This window comes from Homarus americanus, unplaced genomic scaffold (assembly GCF_018991925.1).
Source record: "Homarus americanus isolate GMGI-L3 unplaced genomic scaffold, GMGI_Hamer_2.0 scaffold25483, whole genome shotgun sequence".
Taxonomy (NCBI): Eukaryota; Metazoa; Arthropoda; class Malacostraca; order Decapoda; family Nephropidae; genus Homarus; species Homarus americanus.
Genome location: NW_024726235.1, coordinates 5,778,320 through 5,799,132, shown reverse-complemented (window position 1 = coordinate 5,799,132; position 20,813 = coordinate 5,778,320). Strand labels below are relative to the sequence as shown.

Here is a 20,813-nt window from a genome sequence, read left to right as displayed (position 1 = left end):
GTCACCCCTAAAAGCCTCACTTAAGCTGTTCAGGGAAATTATAAGGCACGCGTCTCTGAGAATCCGGGACCCTAGTAAATATTAACATCTATGAACCCGGGAACTCCGAAGCGGGGGAGGGTGGCTGAATCCGAAATAACTCCGCCCTAGAGATATTTCACGTCGGGGTGAGAGCAGAGACAGAGGAAGGGTAGAATACACGGAAGGGTAAAGAGAAGTGAGAGAAAAAATGTGGGATGGAAGAGTGAGGGAAAAAAGAATAGAAAGGGAAGGAAAACCAAGAAAGAAGGAAGGTGGTGAGTAAAAACGAAGATCAAGGGAATAAGTGAAAAGGAGAAGGGGGAAAACAGACGAGGAAAAGAAGACAGGAAAAGAAGGGAGGATAAAAATAAACGGAAGGGACAGTAGAGACAAAGAGGGAGCAATGATACACAGAGACAAACTTGGGGTAATGAGGAGAATAAAAACAAGGAGAAATAATAAAACAAGGGTGAATCAACAAAGAAAAGAGATGGAGAGGTGAAGCAAAAGACAACTATGAAATAAGAGGAACATAAAAGGTATATTGACGAAGAAGAGGAAGAGTAGATGAATGTGTAACACAAGAGGTAACCAGGCGATGAATGGATAAACAACATAAAAGGTAAATGGGAAGAAGAGAACGAATAAACAAAGTAAACAATATGAAAAGAATAACGAAGAGAAGGAGATAAACAAGGCAAAGGGCAGAAGAAACGAATAAAATTAAAGAAGCACTAGTGCAGGTGACTAACACCCCAAGCCCAGCAGGAGGTTAACACGCCCGTATATATACCCTGCGAACCACCACGCTCCCCTCACCATCTAGGCTACTAATTCAAGAACCACAATCTCAACTCCGTTCCACTAATTAACGTTACCGGTAACCATATAAAATAACAACCCTCAGCTAGAACATTCCCCATAAGCATCTAACACAAGATTCCCCAACATTAAATTACTACCAGTATCAACCATACCATTCCCCTGCAGCAGCACATATTACCCCAGTATCACAATCATTCCCGAAGTTCTAGGTTAAACCTGGACTACACTAGGTGTAGCTTGGGCCAGCCCCTTCAAATTCCAGAACGATAAGGTGTCCCCTACATACCGGTCGGACCATGAGAGACTGTCACTCCAATTAATAACGAAGGTGATGTTCCCCAGTCCCCAGGCATAGTTTGAAAAGCTAGCCACAACGGAGTGAAAGGGAATGCCAGGAGCTGCTTGTGATGGCGTTGCTCTCACAGTACCACTACGGGCCTAATTCTCAGTTAACACACTCCTTGCTTCACCTTTTCCAACAAATTTTATGCTGCTGTGTGTCTGGTCAAGAGAATTATTGCAATACAGAGTAAGTTGTTATAAACAAGGCTTTTCAGGTCTTGGGCACAAATTCTCGCTTTCCTAACTTGCGTCAATTTTCTCTTAACTGGTAATAACAAAACACAGGTTACTGGAGTCGCGAGGACATGTTGGCGCCAATTTGGTCCTTTGGTCCGTGAAACTTTCAGTACCTTTATGTTACCAAATCATATTCCCACTTTAATTAAAAAATATATTTTTACCGCAGTCTTCTTGAGGCTCATTCTAAAATTACAACTCCCCCCCTCCCATAAGCTGAACCCGCCACCTTTACCCCACCCGACAGTGTTGAAACTGAGGGATGTACAGCCAGACCAGTTCCTTGTCCATGCACACCACCAAGACGTCCTTCCACGCCAGGTTACCCTTGATGTCCTCCTTGTTAACCTTGCACCCTGTCTCTCAAAACTTTGTTTTTACATACCACAACAAACTTTTCACTCGTTCCCCCCACAACTTTCATGTTATCTAAACTTTAATTATATTCTAAATTTGCCGAGAATAAATTAATCTGATAACAACTTCACAAATAGTTTTGCCCTAAAACAAAGAAAGTAACGCTCCTTAAAGTGAAACAAATGATTCTAAGCTTCAGCACTACAACTGTTATCTTACATGTTAATATTATTCAGGGTTTTCATTCCGAAGCCGGCCACTGATCAGTCTAACTATTCAACTGATGTCTGGACAGACTCCAACTGCCCCTGAAATTAGCGAACTCTTCATCTGATAACGGGAAAAAATATTATCATTAAAGTGAACCTAACTGATAGTTTTGTTTAATGACATGCAGTACATAAGCCCCACATAACCAGCCTCTCAAATACTCTTTCAGCTTCAGCGAAAATCCTGTTTAATTGTATTCTGCCCCATAACTACTTGCCTTCCAGGTATTTCAACCTTCCTGCGACTCTGTTTTCTTAGTCCGCTACAGCTTTAATACAACTTCTGGGTGCAATTTTCAGACCCACAGTCAAAAAGAAATATGTGCACAATAAATAAGGAAAACTGGCGTTCCTCCCTATCTGCATATACATGCAATCTTCTTCTAATGCCTCTCTCATTTCATTTGCGGAGCGTACTGGATGAACGTCACCGTAAGGAGTGCCCGTGTGTTTGTAGCTCAGGTTTGTTTCCAAGTCCGTGGAATAAATCTTGCCATCGGTAAATCGACTCCTAAATATAGTCCGACTGGGTTAAAATTGGTACCGTGAGTCCGTGATAGATTTTAACCAAAAATTTTTCATTTACTTCACGTGAATTCGCCTTTTTTTTTTTAGGATTTAGAAAAATTTGATAAAATCTTGGAATATGAAATTAGAGAGACTGGGGTGTCTAACTCTAAAAGATACCGGTGTCCCATAAGTAAAGGTGATACTCATGCAAACTGAGGAAGCGACCACAAAAATACAATTCTAGGTGTAAAATTTGGCAAAAAAGATGAACAGCCAGCTTTAACCCGGATAAGAGACCAGCATATCCAATTCCCACAAAAAAATGTCACTCATGGAAAATAAGGAAACACTAGTATGAATATTTTTTTTCAATAGTCCTTAAAATAAAAATTATATATTAAGGAATCCACAAAGTCGATGATATGAAGGAAGAGAATGGAAAATTCACCTAGCAACCCCTCATCAGGTCGCAATGCGAGACTTAGAACACTGAATTTATTTCCCTGGAATTTATTGAGTAAAAATCTATGCAGTACATGCATGCATACATAAAGATGATTGTACTATCCATTTTTTTTCTTATTTGTTTCGTGTGGCTGCCAATTTCTTCCTTTTCCTGTATAGTCCCATTGTCAACAGTAAAATTTCCTCATCTGAACCATTATCACATCACGGAGCACAACTGACCGTCTTGACTGGTGGAACGTAACTGAGTGTGGCTCTCACAGCATAAGATGAGATACGTGTCTTCTGGTGTGAGGACGACATAGTGTGGTTCGCGTAGCTTCTGGAGTGGGACGGCCTAAACATATCAAGTGTTAGGAAGCTAGTTGAAGTCGCTTAGGTATCCAGGAACTAACTCATTTAAAATTGCTCGCCCTTTTTAGCTCCAAAGACCATGAATTGCTGATTCTATTCAATGGTCGAAATTCTATCATACGAGCAGTAACAGGTAAGTACAAGTCGATTTTCAAATCAGCTTATATGAACCACTGAAATTTAAAACACATGAAATGAAGGACGCTTCTATATTCTGACAATAGGAATGCAAGACTAATCTGCTCTAAGGTGTCAAGAAACACCCAGACAACAAAAAACAAAACTAAACTGTTTTTTCTAGACGGTGAACAGGAAGAAGTTGATCTCTTGGCTTGAGTCACACGGTAAGAAGCAAGGCGACATGAAAATGACGTGTTAAAAGGTCAGGGCGACATGAGAATGGCGTGTTAAAAGGTCAGGGCGACATGAGAATGACGTGTTAAAAGGTCAGGGCGACATGAGAATGGCGTGTTAAAAGGTCAGGGCGACATGAGAATGACGTGTTAAAAGGTCAGGGCGACATGAGAATGGCGTGTTAAAGGTCAGGGCGACACGAGAATGACGTGTTAAGGTCAGCGACGTGAGAATGGCGTTTAAAAGGTCAGGGCGACATGAGAATGGCGTGTTAAAAGGTCAGGGCGACATGAAAATGACGTGTTAAAGGTCAGGGCGACATGAAATGACGTGTTAAAAGGTCAGGGCGACATGAGAATGACGTGTTAAAAGGTCAGGGCGACATGAAAATGACGTGTTAAAAGGTCAGGGCGACATGAGAATGACGTTTTAAAGGTCAGGGACATGAAAATGACGTGTTAAAAGGCAGGGCGACATGAGAATGAAGTGTTAAAGGTCAGGCGACATGAGAATGACGTGTTAAAAGGTCAGGGCGACATGAGAATGACGGGTTAAAAGGTCAGGGCGACATTAGAATGACGGGTTAAAAGGTCAGGGCGACATGAAAATGACGTGTTAAAAGTTTAGAGCGACATGAGAATGACGTGTTAAAAGTTTAGAGCGACAAAGAATGATTTGTTAAAAGATCAGGGCTATATGAGATTGACGTGTTAAAAGGTGAAGGTGACATGAGAATGACGTGTTAGAATGTTTGAGTGACGTGAAAATGACGAAATACCGTATAGCTCATGACGTAAAAATGATAAAAATCCCGAGACGTGAATGACGTGATACTTTATATAAACTGTGACGCGATAACGTGATATATAGCTCGCCCAGTAGCATGATAGTGTGATGCATGACGTGAGAATGGTGTAAAATATAGCCCGTGACGTGAAAAAGACGTTATATACATTATAGCACATGAAGTCAGTGACTTATAATGGCATGATATATAGTACAGTGGCGTGATAATGACGTCACAGTACGTGACGTGAAATGACGTCATAAAATGTCCATGACGTAAGAATAGCGGACATTAAGGGACGACTTGAAACGTCAGTGACGTTACCATGACGTGGTATGACGTAATGATGATGTAAGGATGGCATTGTAGAGAATGAGTGACGTGGTAAATGGCCTAGGTCTGAGAATGACAAGGTAAATGATCTAGATGACGTGCTAAAAGGTCTAAGTAAATATTAATGACGTGGAAAAGGTCTGGGTGGTGTAGTAAAAAGTCTGGGTGATGTAGTACGTAATAGGTCTAAGTGAATGAGAATAACGTGGTCAATGGTCTGGGTGATGTGGTAAAAAGTCTACGTGAATAAGAATGACGAGTAAATGGCCTGGACGACGTGGTAGCTCTGATAAGTAACCTACAGTATACTATAGCCGATTTTCGAATAAATTTGTTGCTCTATCCTGGAAAAGGCATCTACATATAGAATTATTTACATATCTTAGACAGTACACAAATGATCTCTTATGTTAACGATTATACAGTAGAGATTTAATAAGATAAAATCGCAAAATTATTGCGGATATCGTGCGATTCAAAATATTTGAGTTAAATCATTTACCCAATCCGTTAATTTTAATACAGTATCAATTATTTCATTTGTTAACTTGATATACACTACATTACATTCCCCCAATGTTCAGTTTCATAATATGACTAAATTATGGCACCGGGTATAGCATATGCACGTGTGTACTTTGTCAAATCCTTTCTGTGAGTAAACACGATAAATGAATGCTGAATTTTCCTCAGATTATGCTGCTATAGATTCATTTTATGCTTCTAAGTTGCATAATCCGAATATCTTGGGTTGAAAACCCAAGCTGAAAATGCTTCATTCGGTGGCAAACGTCACAGTGTAAACACATCCCAGCATCGCCTGTGTACCAAGGCTACTTACTCAGTTCTATATACCGTTCCCCAGGTGGCTAACGGCGGAGTAGTTCCTCTTCGTTTTGAATGGAATACATTATGTATGACTTTTAAGAAGACCAGAAAGGTAAGTTAAGCAAAACAGAGTATCAAATCCAAGGGAGGAAGTCAAGACGAATACTGCAAGGGCTGGTCATCGCCTTCATTTGGCCAACACAAATGCCATCTGCACGAGTTTTTCTTGCGATATTTCACTGGAAACATTTCACCTGTACCATACAATTCAGCTACTAATAAATACTGACCTTCGTAATGAGGTTCTAAGGAGATATTCTGGTCACCGAGGAGTCATAAATCCAGATAGCGAGTGAATATTCCAGGAGGAAGTTGGGCATCACCCACCCGTCGTCACTATTGTTTGTAAACTGAGCCAGAGGAGCGTCGGTGCCGCCATGGGGCGCCATCTGAGGCAAGTTGGTGGTTCCTGGCAACCCAGCAGTGACGTTTATTAATGAAGTTTATCTTCACTATTTAAGGAATGGAATGTTGTATAATGATTATTACTACAGAATTTGGAGATATGGATTAATTTCTTTATAAATAGGATATAGATAGTAAGTTTTTTTATAAAGTTCATTACAAGAATGTAATTACAACCACCGTATGCACACATTACAGAATAGATTCTAATTAAAAATATACTTATGGTTAATAATCATATCCATCTCCGGCTTTTCTCTAGCTGTTATAAACACCATATTCCCTCTGTATATTAAGTTCAGTTAAAATGAGTCATCAAAGTAAAGTATGATGAAGCACACGGAAACACCTTAAAGTTCTTAAGCCCTAAGCAATTGCAACAAGCTAGCAATCCATTAAAGTATGAGTAGCTGTAGTGCAAATATTCATATATATATTATATATATATATATATATATAATATACCCGTGTGTGTGTGAACATACAATTCCAGATAAATCTTAATACAAATCATCCCCATAAACTTAGGCCACCGCGAAGCCCCAATCAAATTCTAAATATACAATTTACACTTACACTCGCCCTCTTTTCGTCATTCACAAATCTCTAGTTTCAAGTAACCTATCAATCACTTCTTAACTAAGGGAGGAACTATTAAACATTTAGAAGAGGCCAGGCACCAAGGAACACTGACCACTGAGTCACGCAGGAACTAGCACTGTATATGACTCACCACAGCCTGACTAGAAAGACGAACCCCGTCTACGACATCGTCCATCACGTCCCATAACTCACCCATTTTTGGACAGACAAACCTACGTTTCCCTTTCTCACGTTTTATTGAAGATATTTTATTAGATGTTTTATTCTTCCATAGATAAGTGTCGGTACATGTACTGTACAGAATATTCTGAGCTGGGTATTGTACTCTTGGATGATTTTGTCCCGTACTGTACTTTTTAGTATGGGATGTTGCTCCTGCGCATTTTATCAAGGACGTTTTCGCCTCTCACATTCATGGCTGGATGTTTTATAAAATGAACGTTTCGACGCCTCATGTTTTAGCCCAAAACGTTTTAGACCATGTTTAACCAATGACAATTTTATTATTGAAGTTTTCTTAACGTAAACTAGCTTAGCCTTCCCTAATTCTAAAATTAGTGGGTCTCAAGTTTTTTACTTGACTTGATTTGACTTGACCCTACTTGTTACGTTGCTAATTTTTTATAATCTCTTTCGTGTGGTGATGTGTGGATTAGTGGAAACCATGTTATTGACTGACCTATTGTTATGTAGGTCACCCTCTCAGTCCCTGCAAATTCAGTTGCCTCTAAAGATGTCTTGAATAAAGACGAAAGCTAAGGTGCTCCAGTGTTTCCCTTTCCTGTGTAGCTTTATCGAGATTTATCTTGTCCTCGTTTCCATTGTACACACACACACACACTATATATATTATATATATATATATATATATATATATATATATATATATATATATATATATATATATATATATATATGTATATATATATGCAAGTAAATCACTGTAGGTGCGCGTGATGCCAATATATGCTGATAACCATCATACACGCTGGATAGCCTCAAACATAGGTTGGATGGATATATGAGAAATAGGGGTTGGGTGTAAATGGGACTGCCCAGTATGGGCCAAAGGGCCCGCTGCAGTTTCCTTCATTCATATGTTCTTATGTACAGGTTACCAAAAAGCAACCCGACTCCCCTCACTAGATAAAAACTTCACGCAGAAAATGAAAGAAAAAATACAAAAAAAATCAGAGGAAAGGGTCTATTTTTTTAATCCCACTTCGTCAATATATCTATTATAACCCATTACGATGACCTACTGTCGCAAGTCATCTCTTCTATGGACATTATTGTTCAACGAGAGACATGCTTACCTCTTACGTTAGACGCCCGTGGTTGTTTACTCAGTGAGTCATTTATGAATGGTAAAAAGGCTACAGGAAAAATTTTAACTAGACCCCTGCCAGATTAAGTGTTTTATTTATTATTCAACTAATGTCCCACTGATTCCTATTTAATGTGGGCCGGATGTGACCGTCGGCAGATTTTGACATTTTAAAGTTAGTCTCACAACCCTACAAGCTGTTGGAAACACATTAATAAACAAAATGAGCATCGGTGTGTATAGTTAAACTTCCTTGCCATTTCTTTTACATTAAATGTGTCTTAGATTCACTGTTCAATAATTTGCCAACAATGTAATTAACTGATGTGTAGGAATTCGTGTTATAACGTTGTCTAGCACTCAGGATGGATGGAAACTCTAAGGTGGTTTTCTTGTATAATATAAGTTATATGATTTACAGTCTGGTGCTGGAGGTGCCGTGTGGTGAGGAGCTGCTCAGTAGAGACGTTCGGTGAGTAGCGTGTTGAAGGAGGTAGATGTGCAGGAGCTTCGTTAGAGAAGATGTTGCCTGTTGCTGGCCTCCTGGTTGAATGAATGCTGACAGCGTGGAGCTTGCTGGAGGAGGTGTTGCTTGTTCAAGAAGAGAGACCAGAATGAGAAAGCTCAGAGAAGGACAGCTGGTGGGTCGCCATGCTCGCTGGCGGGAGCGAGGACCGCCAGGCAGGCGAGGAGAAGCGAGGGCTACCAGGCAGCGGCGGAGGAGGAGGTGTTGCTTGTTCAAGAAGATGGTCAGAATGAATCTCAATGGAGAGACAGAGCTTATATACCCAGCAGCCGCGAGTCCTCTATGAGTCATGTTGGGAAAACCCGAGAAAGTCGCCAGTCACTAGTTTCGTTGCTAAGTTACCGTACCATCTGCTGTCATCGCTCTTTTGGTTGCTAGGATACGGCGGCGCATCGGAATGCGGATAGCAGTTGTAGGGGAGATGTCCACTACAGATGTTTAGTGAAATCTCGAAGAATATTATGTAAACTTGGTAAGAACGACTGGTGTAAAACGGAAATTCATGCATCTTCGTGGTGTAAATTAATATAATCTTTTTCTTTTCTATTTTTAATTTCTTTTTACTCTTATTATTTCGCCCCCGAGGCCCCGTTGGGGGTCGATGACCTGTGCCCGGGTGGGCTATTCCCCGTAACAAAACAAAAACAAAAAACAAAGGAAAGGTTTCTTCCTTTGCTCGCTGGACACTTCAAACGATACCCGCAGCTTCTCAGTTGTTATTGCAGTAAGGATGATGAAAACAATTGTGGCTGTGAAAACTTATACAGTATATAATATTATGTGTTTCTCTCATAATTTAAAATATGCCAAATTTTCTGTGTAAGCATTTTAAAATTTATAATAGCGTTTACATGATCTCGAGTTATTCTCCATACATCTTTGATACTGTGGGGTTTCGAGATGTTGGTTCACACTCAGGATGGGTTGGAGAAATGAAACTCACAATGTGCTCTCTGTATTGGATGTACAGTGCAGCTTGGTGCTGGGAAGTGGCAGTGTGGTTACAAGCATGGAGTAGAGAGAGCTGGTTCGGGAGCGTGCTCAGAGGAGATGTTGCTTGCTGCGTGGCTGTAGGTAGAAGAAGGGCAGGTCACGGCGAGGTGAGGTCTTATATAGCGGGGGTAGGTGTGGCTTGATAGTTGACCTCCGCTTTGTTAGGCGGCGCTAGTGGCCGACCTTAGACCACGAGGCGTTGGCTGGGGAATTCGAAAAGGCATTGGCTAGTCAGCGACAAACGGCAGTTGTAGTTTGAAGTTGTCGGGGAAATTCCCACTACAATACTCCCCCTTCCCTCCAGGCGGTGCAGGAGACTTGTTGTCTGCAGGGTTGTATCCCACATGTGAGGTATAACGGGCGGTGCAGGAGACTTGTTGTCGGCAGGGTTGTATCCCACATGTGAGACATAACGGGCGAGGGTGTGGATGAGCCGGCCGCTACGGGAGACAACTTTGTCTAGAGACACGAGATCTGTGGGAGAAGCAGAGGGAGAAGGAGGGTTGTGGAGGCGAGGAATGTGGTGCTTCTCTCGCGGCAGGTACACAGTCCTCAGTAGCGCCTAGTGGGGTGTGTGGGTCCGCGTCAGAAGCAGGGGCCACGTCAGGAGGAGGGTTCATGACAGCAGCAGGGTGCAAGACAGGCGCAGTGGGTACCTGAGGAAGAAAAGAGGGTGCCCAGAAATGTTGTGGGCGAGGTGGTGCTGCAAAGGGTAATGGTGGGCAGACTGGCGGAGGAGGTGCGGGATGAATGTGTTCAGGGCGGTTGGAAGGCTGGCGTGGAGCAGTAACCTTGAATGCAGAAACCGCCTGACGTAGTGTTTGTAGTAGGTCGTGATGGGCAGCAGGATTGAAGTGGTCAAGGACAGAAGTAAGGCGTGTGATGTGCTGTTTGATAGTGGTGGAGGTTATGGCGCCTACCCGTCTCCGTCGATGTCGCTTCGCCGTGTGGTTGCAGGGAGCCTCACAGCGTCTAGCGTTAGCACCAAAACGTTGATGGTACCAACAGGGGGTAGATACACTGTGCTGGGGGCTGGGGGCGGCGTCTGAGGCAGGACGGGTGTGTTGGGGTCGGTAGGACGTGGTGCTTGGGGCAGGAAGAGGAGCAGCTGCATGCTTGGAGGAGCAGAGCTGCTCTAGGGTGTCTAACCTGCGGTGTATGAACTGTAGCTGTAGAGCCGATGAGAGCTGCCTCCGTGTGGATAAGCCAGTCTTCAATGTTGTGATTGAAGACTGGGAGAGTGATCAGTTTCTCCTCCATCCTGTGTGAGTGCGATTCTCCGGGGGTCACCATTTGTGGGGTTTCAAGATGTTGGTTCACACTAAGGATAGGTTGGAGAAAGGAAACTCACAATGCATTCTCTGTATACATATTATATTGGCTGTACAGTGCAGCTTGGTGCTGAGAAGTTTCAGTGTGGTTACTAGCGTGGAGTAGAGAGAGCTGGTTGGGAGCGTGCTCAGAGGAGGTGTTGCTTGCTGCGTGGCTGTAGGTAGAAGAAGGGCAGGTCACGGCGAGGTGAGGTCTTATATAGCGGGGGTCGGCGTGGCTTGATAGTTGACCTTAGACCATGAGGCGTTGGCTGGGGAATTCGAAAAGGGGTCAGCAAGTCAGCGACAAACGGCAGTTGTAGTTGTAGGGGAAATTTCCACTACAATACAAACCTCCTACACACACAACCCCATCAGCATATGTGAATATTTACATGTTTAAGGCATTCCCGAAAAGGAGCATGGTTATGTTTATTAGATGATTGAAAGGTAAAACTATGTAATATTCTAGGTCGTTCACAGACGAACAGTTATTGAAATAAGTGTTATTTCTATGGTAAGTGACGGACGGCGGCAGGCAAGGCTCCACACTCAGGCTCTGGCACTGCCTCAGAATATCACTTGGCTCCAAGCAGACAGGGATTTAATGGCAAAATGGCTTGAGTCATTGTAAAATACAGCCTCCATTCGAGTGGTATCAACCTTGTTAAATGTGACTTAGCTGACAGTTAGCCATGAAGGATTCACAATAAAGAGTGCGTCAGTGTAACGCATGCAGTACTAAACTTATAGACTAACCTTGGTGATGCTGACTGTGTATACTGAGGGAGGGCTGACTGGCTGAGGCGTTATTCATCTCGTCACCACGTTTTCCTACTGTTCCGATAACGAAACGATTGACTAAATAACACTATCATTTTTTTCTTTGTAAAGGATTTTGCTGGTCATTATAACTTCATTCTGGATTTCTGGTGTTTTATCATGGCATGCATCATGCTGACGTAGCATTATTTTAAAATATTTGAAACTATGGGCAATAATTTTCCAAACATAGTCATTAGCATAGGGTTGCCATATCTGAACATTCAAAAAGGAGGACGTTCCAGAAGACCTCCTCCCCCCACCCCCGGCCAGGCACACACTTTGGCGCTATGTAAAGCCCTGTCCATACGATCGAGCAGAGCCCGGCGGGCTTTGCCCGTTTACCGGGCAACGCCTGTGTGTTGTTGTACACCCGGGGGTGGTTGGCGGCAGTCATAGTCTAGCGTCGGTAGCGAGTAGGTGGTTGGCAGTGGCGGGTGCGGTACGATCACCATGGTGTGTCGCTGAATAATCGCCGGACAGTTAAAGCGAAGAGCATAGCGTTGTGTACTATAATAATTGCTGCTATGTGCAAAAAGAAGAACCAAATGCAGAAAAGGGAATGGTGCAAAGAGTGGTTAGGTCGAAGAAAAGTATTGTGAAGTCATGCCACGATTTTACGTGAACTGCAAGATGGACATGAGCAAGACTTCACCAATTACATGAGAATGGACCCAACACCTTTGACAAACTTCTAGGGTAAATGGAACCATATATAAAAAAAAAACAGGATACCAATATGAAGGAGAGTATATCTGCAGAGGCTCGTCTAGAGTAGGGTTGCCATACGTCCGTATTTTCCCTGACATATCCTCCATTTAGGTTTCGAAATCTTCATCCGGAAGTAATTTTTAAAATTCTTCAAAAGTCCGGAATTCCAGCTTCCATCATTTTCTCCACGGGAAAAAACATGAAACTGTAATGACGAGAGAGAGAGAGAGACTGAGAGAGGGGAGGTGGAAACCGTAGAGATCTCCAGTTTTCGTCAGCTGTTAAGTCACGTGTACGCTGTACGGTGTTGTCAACTTACCTGCAAGCAGTTTTTGGGCAAGCATGTAGTGCCATGTACTGCTTTTCCTTGTTCTTCAGCCACGCGCATTATTATATATATATTTTTTTATTTAGTGCTATTACAGCCATAAATGAAATGTTGAAAGTATACCATTTTTTTCTTATGGTTTTTTTACACTAGCATTTGTTTTTCTTGTCCTGCATTTAAGGCATTTTAGCAATTTTCAACCATAATCTAGCCACTTTCGCTATATTAATTACGTGTGTTGACAACTGTGACGGTGACCGGTGGTTGGCCAGTCTTTAACCTGCAGTGACAGTGTTTGATCTTAGTCTTTGTTGTGGGTTTGTCGCTTGTTGCCACAGCTAGTGCTTGCGATTTGTTGTACTTTTCCAGAGCATAAAACGGTCACGGCTGCATCAAGGTTAAGGCCCATCCACAAGATCGAGCAGTGCCCGGCGGGCACGCGCTAAATGCCCGTTATCGGGCAAAATTGGCAGGCAAACCAGCGGAGTGCCCATGCCCGTCGTCGAGCGAAATCATGGTCAGCCTGCCTGGTGGTTTGCTGCCGGATATGAGCGACGACTTTAAGTACTGCAAATGTGATACGTATATGTTCCCAGCTCGGTCCAGATGTCCAGTGTATAACCAAATAAGCTTATGCAATGTACATTATTGGCGTGATAATAAACGGGAGATTGTTTATGTATTATGTAATGAGGACATTCGTGTGTGTTCTTCGTTCCTGCCGCTCTCCTCACTCTAGTCCCATAGCTTCCTGTCTATGCATACCATAATTCTAACATTATTCAATGAATTTTTATGTGTTACAAATCTCACCTGCAAGTAATCTTCCTTGAGTACTTCATACATGGCTTGACAAGTTGCAGGTATTATGCGAGACAAACTTTGTTTTGATATCCTCGTTCTATACTGAAGTGACGTGTAGGTGCACCCAGTTGAAAGATATATGAGCATTGACTCTAGACTAGGGTTGCCATATCTGAACATTGAAAAAAGAGGACGTTCCCAAAGACATCCTGCCCCTAATTCCCCCCCCGGCACACTTTGGCGCTATGTAACCTTGATGCAGCCGTGACCGTTTTATGCTCTGGAAAAGTACAACAAATCGCAAGCACTAGCTGTGGCAACAAGCGACAAACCCACAACAAAGACTAAGATCGCTGAAGAACAAGGAAAAGCAGTACATGGTACAACAGGCTAGCCCAAACACTGCTAGCAGCTAAGTTGATAACACAGTACAGGCGTACACGTGACTTATTTGCTGACGAAAACTGAACAAGATCTCTATTGTTTCCACCTCCCCTTTCTCACAGTCTCTCTCGTCATTACAGTTTCATATTTCTTTCCGTGGAGAAAATGATGGAAGCTGAAATTCCGGACTTTTGAAGAATTTTAAAAATTACTTCCGGATGAAGATTTCGAGACGTAAATGGAGGACATGTCCGGGAAAATACGGACGTATGGCAACCCTAGTATATGTACTGTCAATGAATATGATGCATCTCTTTGTGTACGAACCTCTGTCCTGCATGGCAGTGAACAGTGACATTACCCATATGAATCTGACCTCTATACATTTATAGCTGTTAACACTAGCGTAGCTAGGGGGGGGGCGGTGGGGCGGTCCGCCCCGGGCGGCACTTTTGGGTCTGCTCATCACCCATATCTGCAGCTACTGGAGACGTTAATCCATCCCTTTGTATCGGCGGCAAGTTAATCCTTGTCGTGTCTGACCTAACACCTGACCCACATCATCACGGCCACGTCATGAGCTACACCCTTGCTATGCGGCCCCCCGCCACACACACAACCTGTAACCTGTTGAGGATTAAGGAAACAACTTCAAACAAGTACGCCAGTGAGCTCATGTGGTGTGGGTCAGGTGTTAGGTCAGACACGACGAGGATTAACTTGCCGCCGATACAAAGGGAAGGATTAACGTCTCCAGTAGCTGCAAAACCATGCAGTCTCGGGTCATATCAGTTCATGTACAGCCGACCAATCCACCAGTTACAAGCAATTCACTTCAGTTCTGCACAAGTCTCCATCGTGACAAGACGAGTGAGTCACTGTGCAATATGTATTTTTTGTGGGGGCACGGGGGGGCGGCAAACTCAAGGGCCGCCCCGGGCGGCACACACTCTAGCTACGCCACTGGCTGTTAATGAATATGATGTATTTCTTTGTGTATGAACCTCTGTCCTGCGTGGCAGTGAGAAGTGATACCACCCTCAGTGTCAAGACCTGACTGAATTCTCAGAATAGGCAAACTGTACTACAAGCTTTGTCAATAAATTTGTTAAACTAAAAAAAAAACACACAGTGGCCTCCTTTTTGGGGTTGGGTGTGGCCACCCTACCTAGCCTTGCCTAGCTTATAGTCTCTCCTCGACTTACGACAGGGTTCCGTCCCGACGACCAGGTCGCAAGTCGAATTGGTCGTAAGTCGAAAAGGCGAAAATACTACATAGAAATTCTAATATGGGTGTCTCTTTTTCTTCTCAGTACCACGAGAACTCTCACCTTTATGCTTGCCAGCCATTTTAAAGGGAATTACTAACGAAAATTTTGTCAGTACACGGCGCGATCACTAACGTCGGGACTCGAAAATACGTAATGTGAAAAACATTTTATACGACCATGGCTGTTGTATGTCCGGGTTGTCGCAAGTCGATTATGTCGTAAGTCGATTATGTCGTAAGTTGAGTTGATACTGTGCTACAGATGAGTAAGGGGTGACCTAATTAAAGTGTATAAACATCTCAGAGGGCACTACTCAGTCGAGTGCCCATCTCTGGAGATGGTGGACGCTCACCCCGCATGGGGTCACACCTCATGGTTGAAGATGCCACAAGTCCAGAAAACTGTGAGGGCAAACTTTTTCGGAGTGAGAATTGTGAACTCTTGGAACAATCTGCCAGAGAGTGTTGTGGTCTCTTTCAAGACCAGACTTGACCAACACTGGAGCAGGTTCAGATACATTCAGGAACCAGTGCAAGCCCAGTACTTGCTAACAATGAGTAACAGAGAGGTAATCGACCGCCCAAGTGGCTATTGAGCTGATCACTCAGTGGCGAAGAGGATAAAAGTAAAAGTAAAAAGTAAAGGATAGTGGTGCTACTATAATACGTGGTTTACAGAGCTGGAGTTGGTCTAACCTAACTTAACTTTATCTAATGTATTTTAATCTAACCTAACCTAACTTAATCTAATATATCTTCCTAACTTAATCTAACCTAGGTGAGGTTAATGGATGCTACAGTGTAAATATTCCAGTGGACACATCTCCAGCTCGGCAGACTGTATTATAGTAGCACCTTACAAACTTTGTTAGGCAAGCAATACCATAGTTACTGTATACCATACTCCCTGCAGGTAGCTCACCCCATTAACTACTGTATACATTTTTATTTAATGTTTGAGCTACCTGTGTGTTCAAATTTGAACTTAGCAACCAGTAAAAAAATGTGGGATACAGGATGGGATGAGAATGGGGAGTTTGCTGCCTCAGAGAGTGTAATCATTATAAATTTTGGTAATGTATGAGGAAACAGCTACCACCAGAAGAAGTTGTTCAATTTCATTCACTTTTTTCTGCAGATGTTCTTATCATTATATTAAGTACAAGTACAGTGTATTTTGAAATGTGACATTTACTAGAACCTAATAGAACCTGACCTAACCAACCAAAGGAACCTACCTAACCCTACTTAACTTCCTAGCCGAGTGCCCTGGACCCACACCACATTAAATAAAAAGTACTTAATTTTGCTATCTGGTACCAATGAAAGAAACTTTACTGAAGCACCATGGTGTAATTTTAAATTTTTTGTGGACGTGAGAGTACACTCATACCGAGCGGGTCAGTTGTAAACAAGCAGTGCAGATGACAACACGCCAACAAAGGCAGATTGTTCGGAGGAGTCTTTACGGTAAATAATTAATTTCTTCACGTATAAAGCATGTAGAGGCATAATTTTTGTGACATATGAGCAGATTTTCACATCATTTTACCTCACAATTTCCCACATCCTTCATGCCTTGCCCACTACTTAAAGTGAAAATATAAAATTATTGCTCCTTCTAAACTACAGGTATCTACTGTTTAGCAATCATTCACTTAACGATGATTCAGTTTAGCAATTTAAAATTTCTAACACACTTGGTTATTTAACGATCTGCAATTGTTCAGTTTAGCGATCTTCAATGTACAGGTAACTTGCGTCTTACGCGCGTTTGATTTAAGCGTTTTTGGAATAATGCAATTGTTCAATTGATACCAAAAGCTAATTTACACGCACCTATTTTTTAAATAACGCGCTCAAGACATATTAAATTTGCCGCACGTAAACGCCTGGTTGCTTGGCGGTGGAGTCACGTGTGATGCCTGGTGAGGTGCTTTTTAGTTATTACTATAAAGTCGCAGTCATATCAACATCAACGATTTTGATATTATTAATCATAATTACTATAATAATGTAATAATAAAGATTATTACTGCTAATGATGATAATGAAGTAATCTGTTCAACAACTGTAACGACGTCCAACAAGCTTCCCGCATATCGCTTTCCAAGTTCACACCAGCACTACTTTTTCTCTGTGCTCTAATTTGCATTGTGTGTTTATCACATACCTTTTTAGTGTTAAATGCTGTTTTCCCCATTGACCATGTCTGGAAAACGTCCATCTGCCTCCTCTGGGGGTGCCAAAAGCTAAAGAGGCATGAAAAACAATCGCAATAGACATGAAATTAAATGTGATCACCCACCTTCAGAGAGGAGAGCGTGTGTCGGAGGTAGGCCGTGTGATTGGTTTAAGTGACAGCACTGATCGTATCCTGCACCATTTACATGTATTATTATGGGAAAATCGTGTTTCAATTACGCGTTTTTGAATTAAGCGGTGGTTTTCAAGAACATAACCCCTGCGTAAAAAGAGAGGTGGGTGTAATGGGAAAAATTCATGAGAAGTAAAATAATGGGGATTCTGTGCTCCAAGTGGGCATCTCCACTGGGTGGGTGTTGTGGGTGTATATGGGCGTGATGAGAACATGACAGGCGGTAGCATAAGGGTAGGGGCAAGTTATGTGGGTGGGTGGGCGGTAGTGGATGACAGGCAGTGTAGCAGCAAGGCACGGAAGGGAGGGAGAAGGGAGGGAGGGAGGCATGAGGAGGTTGTGTGTGTGTGTGCCCTGTCTGCTTTTACCAACACTATCACCACCTTACCCAACAGCATATGGCAAGTGCCGACTCCAAAAAACTGCCTAGGTGAATAATATCTACATATCCGAGTACTGTACAAGAAATAGTAAAAATAAGTGTAGAATTACGTAAATGTAAGTAATTTTATTTAAGCGATGTGTAAAACTCACCACAGCATGTTTGCTGTGGAGCAGAGGCCTCTGCTAATTGCATTCCATTTAGAATTGTCACATGTAAGTAAATAAAAAAAAAATTGAATTCCATTTTTCTATTCACTTACCTATCCAGTATTAAATAATCACGAGTCTACTATAAAAAAAAGTGGAAATAACAAAATTAGGTGGTGTAAAATACAGTAAATGCCGAGTGTAAGATGTCTCCTGGCCCACTCAGAGAACGTGGCAAAGTTGGATTTTCATCCAACACTTATTGTAGGGGCATGCTACTGGCATGCCACCTATGCTGGAGTGAAGTGTGTTTCTGGTTGATGGTGGTGGAAAGGTGACAAAGCAAGGGAGAAAGACACAGAACTTGGGAATCAGGTCACATGACCTGTTTCCTGAGTTGAGAAAGGGTGGGGATTAGGATAGTCTTCTCGATGACAGTATTCAGGATCAACATATTTTCTACTGATGCTACAATTGGGCTTATAAATCATAAAGCTATTATTTCAGTCTACTGTTATAGATTGGAATAATAGTTAATTATAAGTCCAATTGTAGCTGGTCTGTAAAAATAAACACCACCATGTTATGCGCCACCACTCAACACTTGGCACATTACAATTTAAGAACAGACTTCTTATTGTTTTCATGTTTTATAATAAAAAAAAGAGTAAAGAGGGAGTACAAAACTGAATATAACTATTTTTCTGTCAATCATTGTCTTGCCTCTCCAAAAACAAAGAAAACATAACCTTGGAATAGTAAGCAAAATATAAAATATATATAACTTTATTATCATTTTAGTGCATGTCAAACATGGATAGAGGCATCATTTTATTATTATATTTTATATTTTACGGGAAAAATATAATATGAGGCAAGCTGAGGCAGCACAGTCCATTTCCAAGTCTGTGGAATCTTATCCTTCACTTCCTAACCCATTTCCTGTCATTTGACATACAAATAACTAGGGAGGAAAGCCTGAATGCTTAAATGTGTTCATAGCAGTCAGTAAATTGGAAGCATTTTTCATTTATAGGAATACAAAGGTTAAGCACTTAAATTAAAATGAATCAATTGAACTTAAAGTAAAATGCATTTTCAATATCTTCTGAGCATGAAGGAGTCAACATTTGTATTTTTTTTTACCCAGTTGATATTGTCAGTGTGGAAAACAGTTACTTGAGTCTGGTCCCTGGGGGTTTGGTACATCATGCAACCCCCTCTCCAAGGCAGATTCCCTATTTTGTCTTCAATAATGTTTTAATTATTACCAAACTGATCATGTCCAACCACCCCATACACAGTCAGTCTCAAATGAAGAAGTATGTGCTGAGTTACCACCTCCCCTCTCTCTTTGAAAAGGATGTCTGGCAGATATGGCAGTTTATCTGATAAAAAATGTATAGTTGCATTAAGGTGCATTAAGCACATGTTTACAATCTTTTTGTAATTGATAAAGATAATATGTTTACACTGTAAAAGACCTATAAAATGCTTAGTGGTTAACAACTACATCTAGCTAATCACAGAGAGTGTTATAAGTTGCCTAAAATTGACAATACTGTATAGCAATGTAACAGATGCATGATTTCTTAAGACAGGCTCCACACTGAAGAGACTGCAGTCTGTTAAATCCTCTTGCTTTACTGGCACTTAATTTGTGGTACCAAGGTGGCACAAATCCCTCGTATAGCATGTCTTTCAAGAGGCCCAAAGTGATTTTCTTGGGCAGTTCTGCTTTCTTTTGGACATGTGCCTCCTAGACTCTCTCTATATTGTAAAAGAAGCCTGGTAATAGGTTTTAAGGCAGATAATGTACACTAGTCACTTTGGAATGTTTAGGACAGTTGATCACTGAAGCAGTTTTTAAATTGCAAAATATATATTTCAGGTACCTGTAATTTAAAGTACCTAGTAAGTTTTAGGAACATACTGATCATACAACCTTTTTAATGCTAATAATATATCATTCATTTAATGCACTGCTGAAACTCACCAGTTGTTGAATCAGAGCTCTTGGTTTGTGAAAATAAAAGGTCAATTCTGAAACCCTGTTTGTTAACAGAGCCAAATTAGGAAGACTGTATAGTCAGCAAGCCAACAGTTTGAAAAACAGGTTACCAGGGGGTTTACAGTAGCTACTGCCTCAATGAGAATCGCATCCCATGCTTATTCATATACCTTTGGGACGCCAATTTTCCTAAAGAAACCAGAACTGTAGCTGGATTACTCTTAACCAAAGTACAGTCAAGAATTTAACCACAATTTTACTCTTTTCAGGGTAACTTCATTCCAAGTGTTTACAGAACTTTATTAATATTCTGTGCAAAATCAAAAGAAACTTGTATTTTTTTAAACTAGTAATTAACTTTTTAGATTTGTCAAAATTTTGGGTCTCTTTGGACTTGGATTTCAACCTGTAAACTTCCAGACTAAAAATACATAATAGACAAACTTATACTGTACCGTATGCCCCCCAAGTTCGCGGATTTTTACTTCTCGGTTCTCGGTTATTCGCGGATGACACCCTGGATGTACCCGAGAATGTCTGTGGGTAGTTTTAAAGTTGCCGGCATTTTCGCGGCTGGGACAGGGAGCCATTCATTCTAGAGACAGTAATTTTCTTTACCTGTATTGTAAATATGTGTGTGTGTCTACACACACAAAAAAAAAACCCATA

At 41.7% G+C, this 20,813-nt stretch overlaps 1 protein-coding gene across 1 annotated transcript in view; it reads right to left on the bottom strand.

The window, feature by feature from the left end:
* The window catches only part of LOC121865473 (E3 ubiquitin-protein ligase MIB2-like), a 93,608-nt gene extending 87,518 nt beyond the window's left edge, over nt 1-6,090 (bottom strand). Inside the window, exon 1 of the mRNA XM_042364945.1 lies at nt 5,973-6,090. The gene's annotated coding sequence lies outside the window, so the exon portion shown is untranslated. The remainder of the gene's footprint in view (nt 1-5,972) is intronic.
* Nucleotides 6,091-20,813: the final 14,723 nt, after the last annotated feature.